Raw genomic sequence first — 6,535 nt, forward strand, 5'->3', positions numbered from 1 at the left:
GCAGCAATGCTGGATCCTTAACCCACTGAGCAAGGGCAAAGATTGAACCCGCAACCTCATGGTTCCTAGTCGGATTCGTTAACCACTGCGCCACGACGGGAACTCCGGAAAACATTCTTGAAAGGCCTGTGTTTTTCTAAAATGTCTGTATTTGTAAAATGTCTGTTTTCCACCAAAGCAGGTGGGGTAAATTCCTGAGAGGTGGGGACTACTGGAGTGAGCACCACTACAACGCCTAACCCTGCAGTAAGGATTTAGGGTTCTTTGTGGTGGAACACCAAAGTTAGTGCTTGAAGGCCCTCTGGGATCCTCATCCTGTGTGCAAAGTTGTTTTAGCACTTTCTAACTAGGTATGTATACTTATCTATATAAGCAACATTTATTACATTTGTTTTTTGTTTAAACCTGATTATTTCATTCTCTGTGACCTGACGGTCGCTTTCATCTCCCCTCTATTCTCTGCAAAGTCCAGGGTCCTAACCAGACACCTGGGCCATTCATGAACTGGCCTCTACTTATCTCACCAACTGCATATCTCATTCCATTTTTCCACACCAAACTCCTTGCAGTTCTTGGAAGGTGTGCTTCTCAGAATGTGATAATGAGTTTGTTTTTTCCCCCTTGGATGTTCACATGGGCGCTATCTTCTGCCTGCAACCTTCACCCCACCTCTTCCTCCAGCCTGTCACCCCAAATCCACACACATTTTTTTTTTTTTTTGCCAGGCTAATGAGTGCTTGGTCTTAAGGTCCACACATAGGTGAATTCTCCCATAGGAAGCCTTCCACTAACTCCCATACCTGGCGTTAGACAACCCCCTCACCCCAAAATATAGTTCTCGTAGCACCTTGTGCTTATTCTAGAAAGGGTTTTTATTTATTTATTTATTTATTATTTATTTCTATATTACTCAATGAATTTATTACATTTATAGTTGCACAATGATCATCACAACCTAATTTTATGGCATTTCTATCCCAAACCCCCAGTGCATCCCCCCACCCCCCCAACCTGTCTCATTTGGAAACCATAAGTTTTTCAAAGTCTGTGAGTCAGTATCTGTTCTGCAAAGAAGTTCAGTGTGTCCTTTTTTCAGATTCCACATGTGATAGCATTCGATGTTGGTGTCTCATTGTATGACTGACTTCACTTAGCATGGTAATTTCTAGGTCCATCCATGTTGCTAAAAATGCCGGTATTTTGTTCCTTTTAATGACTGAGTAATATTCCATTGTGTATATATACCACATCTTCTTTATCCACTCCTCTATCTATGGGCATTTAGGTTGATTCCCTGTCTTGGCTATTGCAAATAGTGCTGCAGTGAACATTGGAGTACATGTGTCTTTTCGAGTCATGGTTTTCTCTGGATAGATGCCCAGGAGTGGGATTGCTGGATCAAACGGTAGTACTATTTTAAGTTTTCTGAGGAATCTCCATACTGTTTTCCACAGTGGTTGCACCAATTTACAATCCCACCAACAGTGTAATAGGGTTCCTTTTTTCTCCACACCCTGTCCAGCACTTATTGTTTGTAGACTTTTGGATGATGGCCATTCTGGCTGGTGTAAGGTGGTACCTCCTAGGGGTTTTGATTTGCATTTCTCTAATGGTGAGTGATGTTGAACATCTTTTCATGTAGAAAGTGTTTTTAAAAGACAAGAAAGTACAGAGATTCAACTTCTGGGAACATGAGGGGCCAAGAAATCAGGGAACCTCTGCTTCAAACACAGAAATACTGGGAAAAAAATCAACGACTGAAAGAAAGGGGGATCTGAGTCAAGAAGAAGGAACTCAAAGGCAAATAGGGCTATTCCACATGACTATTAGCTTGAAGGCTAAGATCTCCACTGAGAGCCCTGCCTAAGGCTGATACCTTGGAAAGGCTCTTAGTAATTAGATGATAGAGGAAAAAATCTCCCACACATCCAGGCCACAGTAGTTTGTCAGGGGGCTCTGGATGAATTAAAAAAAATGTCTGCTATAGAAATTGAAAGCACTAACCTGCCTCCCTCTGCCACGCTTAGGTATGACGTCCCAATTTAGGCGAGGAAATCCTAAAGTCAAGAAAGAATATAGAAGCTTGATGGAACGTGATGGAGGATAATGTGAGAAGGAGAATGTTTGTGTATGTGTATATATTATATACATGTGTATATAATATATATATGTGTATATGTATAACTGGGCCACTTTGCTATACAGCAGAAATTGACAGAACATTGTAAATCAACTATAATAATTTTTTTTAAAAAAAGGCAAAATATAACAGTAAAAAATATATAAGCTGGTTCTAAGGGAGAGGGAGGAGGGAGTAGGACATACAGGGAGTTTGGGGGTTAATAAATGCAAACTATTACATTTAGAATGGATATACAATAAGTTCCAACTGTATAACACAGAGAACTATATCCAATCTCCTGACCATGATGGAAAATTAATTATATATAATATGTGTATACACAGACACACACATATATAAAGAATGTTTACATGTGTATGACCAAATCACTTTGCAGTGCAGCATAAATTGGCACAACATTGTAAATCAACTATACATTAATTAAAAAAATGCAAAAATAAATAAATAAAACCTGGTTGCAAAGTGATGACTGCCCTTGGTCCTGTCAGAGCAAATGCCAAACATAGTTGTTTATTCTGATCTCTGACAGAAAACAATTCCCAGTAGGAATTATAAACCCAACTAGGAAATGAACCACATCAGGGACTGAATCAGTAATTAACAGGAGAATTAGCTCCTTAAGAACTTGAGATAATATAATAATATAATTGCAGAGACAGAATGATAGAACATAGTACTATGAAAGACAGGAACATTTGAAAAAGTACAAATACAATATGTGGAAATAAAAAGTTGTCATTTACATTAAAAAACCTCACCGGTTGGAATTCTTTTTTTTTTTTTCTTTAGTCAGTAATAATATATTAGTAAAAAAATCCCATAAAAATAACTCATTAGAAAGGGAAAAATAAAGTAACATCTAATCTCATTTATGAATACTGCTTTAGAGATCCTGAATAAAACATTAACGCAGAATCCCAGCAGCCCATCAAGAAGGATCTTGCACCACAAATAGATCAAAAAAAAAAAAAAAAAAAAGATCATCACAAATCGATGCTGAAGGGCCATTAGAAAAAAATCCAGGAGTTCCTATTGTGGCTCAGTGGTTAACAAATCTGACTGGGGACCATGAGGTTGTGGGTTCGATCCCTGCCCTTGCTCAGTGGGTTAAGGATCTGGCATTGCCATGAGCTGTGATGTAGGTCGCAGACTTGGCTCAGATCCCAAGCTGCTGTGGCTCTGGCGTAGGCCAGCAGCTACAGCTCCAGTTAGACCCCTAGCCTGGGAACCTCCATATGCCACAGGCACAGCCCTAAAGAGACAAAAAAAAAAAAAAAATCCAGCATCCTAATATAGATAAACATTGTGTACTATGATAGAAGCAGAGTGAAGTTCAGTCCCAAAGCTAATATAATGCTAGATTGGAAGTACTGAAAACCTTTATGTCAAGGTTAGTGTGAGATAAGAATGTCCTCTTTCACCCCCCCCCCTTTTTTAGATTTGTCAATTAGGAATGTATTAGGTTGCAAGGAATTATAATTTTATGTGCATCTAAGACTACAAGAGATTTTAAAAAATAGGGTTTTATTTTTCTCTAAGGAGAAGTCTGTATATAGGCTGCTTTGGTTCAGTGTCTTCATAGTTTGGGAACTGGGCAAAAGTTATGCACATTTATTATTTTGCTAATTACTGCAAAATTGTCCTCCAAAGAAGTTTCACCAATTTGAACTATCATAGAGTATGAGAATACTTGTTTTCCCAAGCACTATCCTTTGCAGCATTGGCTATTTCTTTTTTTTTCTTTTCTTTTTGCACATTATCATGCTCCATAATAAGTGACTAGATATAGTTCCCAGTGCTACACAGCAGGATCTCATTGCTCATCCATTCCAAAGACAATAGTTTGTATCTATTAACTCCAAGCTCCCCAACCACCCCACTCTCTCTCCCTCCGCCTTGGCATCCACAAGTCTATTCTCCAAGTCCATGATTTTCTTTTCTGTGGAAAGGTTCATTTGTGCCATAAATTAGATTCCAGATATGTGATATCACATGGGATTTGCCTTTCTCTTTCTGACTTAATTCACTCAGTATGAGAGTCTCTAGTTCCATCCATGTTGCTGCAAATGGCATTATGTCATTCTTTTTTATGGCCGAGTAGTAGTCCATTGTGTATATATACCACATCTTCCTAATCCAATCATCTGTTGATGGACATCTAGGTTGTTTCCATGTCTTGGCTATTGTGAATAGAGCTGCAATGAACATGCGGGTACATGTGTCTTTTTAAGGAAAGTTTTGTCTAGATGTATGCCCAAGAGTGGGATTGCTGGGTCATATGGTGGTTCTATGTATAGATTTCTAAGGTATCTCCATGCTGATCTCCATAGTGGTTGTACCAGCTTACATTCCCACCAACAGTGCAGGAGGGTTCCCTTTTCTCCACACCCTCTCCAGCATTTGTTATTTGTGGACTTATTAATGATGGCCATTCTGACTGGCGTGAGGTGGTATCTCGTGGTAGTTTTGATGTGCATTTCTCTAATAATCAGTGATGTTGAGAGCATTGGCTATTTCTTAACTTTAATTTGCTTCTTTTATAGATTAAAAAAGATACCTCAATGTCTTATTGTACGTTTCTTTATGAATGAGGTTGAACAGAACATGATTACTGACAATTTTAATTTCTTTTTTTGTGAATAATCAGTAATAACTCCAACCATTTTTCTGCTGGCTTGGTGTGTGTGTGTGTGTGTGTGTGTGTGTGTGTGTGTGTGTGTGTGTAAGTATATGGAATTTTTTTCATGATCTTTGGTGCTAGACATGACTTCAAATTCCATAGTGGAAGGTGACCTGTGACCCATATTGGACCAACTGCAGGGCACCTCACACTGTACTTCACAGTCAGGAATGTTGGAAATTAAACAAACAAACAAACAAACATGGGGACAAATTTCCTGTTCACCTCCAGCTGTGGTTATTCTAGTATATGCAATAAAATACATGACAATGGTAAGATACAGGAAGCCAGTGCTAGTCATGATGGGTCTGATGGAATAAAAGCATTTTCCTTAATGTAGTCAATCTCTCACCATCCTGAAATCATGAAATTTTGAAAGATAATAAATAGGCTTACTTGGTACTTCTTTGGAACAGGCTGCTTTGCTGAAGCCTCAGAGGTGTCTGTTGTACAGGATGGATGATTTGCAGTTGGCTATTTCTTTCCTCAAGGTCTGTGCTAGGAAACTACCTCTCATCCTTTCTTGGAATGTTAGTGCCAGCAGGGATTTTAGAGTTTATTTATCAACAAAAATGAAGCACAGAGATGTTAGGACACATACTCAAGGTCACTTTGTTGATTACTGACAACATAATAGATAAAACTTATGTGATAGATATTGCTCTATGCACTTATATATGACAACTCATTTAATTCTCATAATAACCCCATATAGTGGGCATCATTAACATTCCCATTTGACAGATGAAGAAACTGAGGTCCAGAGAGGCTAAATAAGTAACCAGCCAGGATCACACAGCCAGTAAACTGGGATTTGAATCAGGAACATTTTTTTCTTTTGGCCACACCCCCTGCATGTGGAAGATCCCTGGCCAGAGATCAAACCTGTGCCACAGCAGTGACAACACCAGATCCTTAACCTGATAAGCCACCAGGGAGCTTCTGAACCTGAAATTTTGCTTCCAGAATCTTGCCTGTAAATACTATACTATATCTTTTTGTTCAAAGTAGATCCACTTCACATGTACGAGTACACTGAATTTCCCTAAGAATAAGATTTTAATAGAATATTTTTCAAACTTAAAAAAAATACATTTTAGGGAGTTCCCTGGTGGTGCTGTGGGTTAAGGATCTGACATTGTCACTACTGTGGCTTGGGTCACTGCTGTGGCGAGGGTTTGATTCCTGGCCCAGTAACTTCTGCCTGCTGTTGGTGCAACCAAAAAGAAATAAAGAGAGAAAATACATTGTATCTCAGAACCTACTCCACTTTCACATGTAATTATGTTACAATTGAAAGACAACTGGAGTTCTCCTCATGGTGCAGCACCCGTCATGGCGCAGCAGAAATGAATCTGACTAGGAACCATGAGGGTGAGGGTTTGATCCTTGGCCTTGATCATTGGGTTAAGGATCTGGCGTTGCTGTGAGCTGTGGTGTAGGTAGCAGACACAGCATGGATCCCGAGTTGCTGTGGCTACGGTGTAGGCCAGCAGCTGTAGCTCTGATTCGACCCCTAGCCTGGGAATCTCCATATGCCTCCAGTGAGGCCCTACGAAAAACAAAAAAAATAAAATAAAATAAATGTGTAAAAAAGAAAAAAAAAAGACAATTGCCTTAGAAATACTTTTTATTCTTACTACTTGTGATAGACTCTGGGTGTGTCCCCTCTTCTTTTTCTCCTTGTATCTCTTATCCTTTTTTTTTGAAAA

The sequence above is a fragment of the Phacochoerus africanus genome, chromosome 15 (genome assembly GCF_016906955.1).
Source record: "Phacochoerus africanus isolate WHEZ1 chromosome 15, ROS_Pafr_v1, whole genome shotgun sequence".
NCBI lineage: Eukaryota > Metazoa > Chordata > Mammalia > Artiodactyla > Suidae > Phacochoerus > Phacochoerus africanus.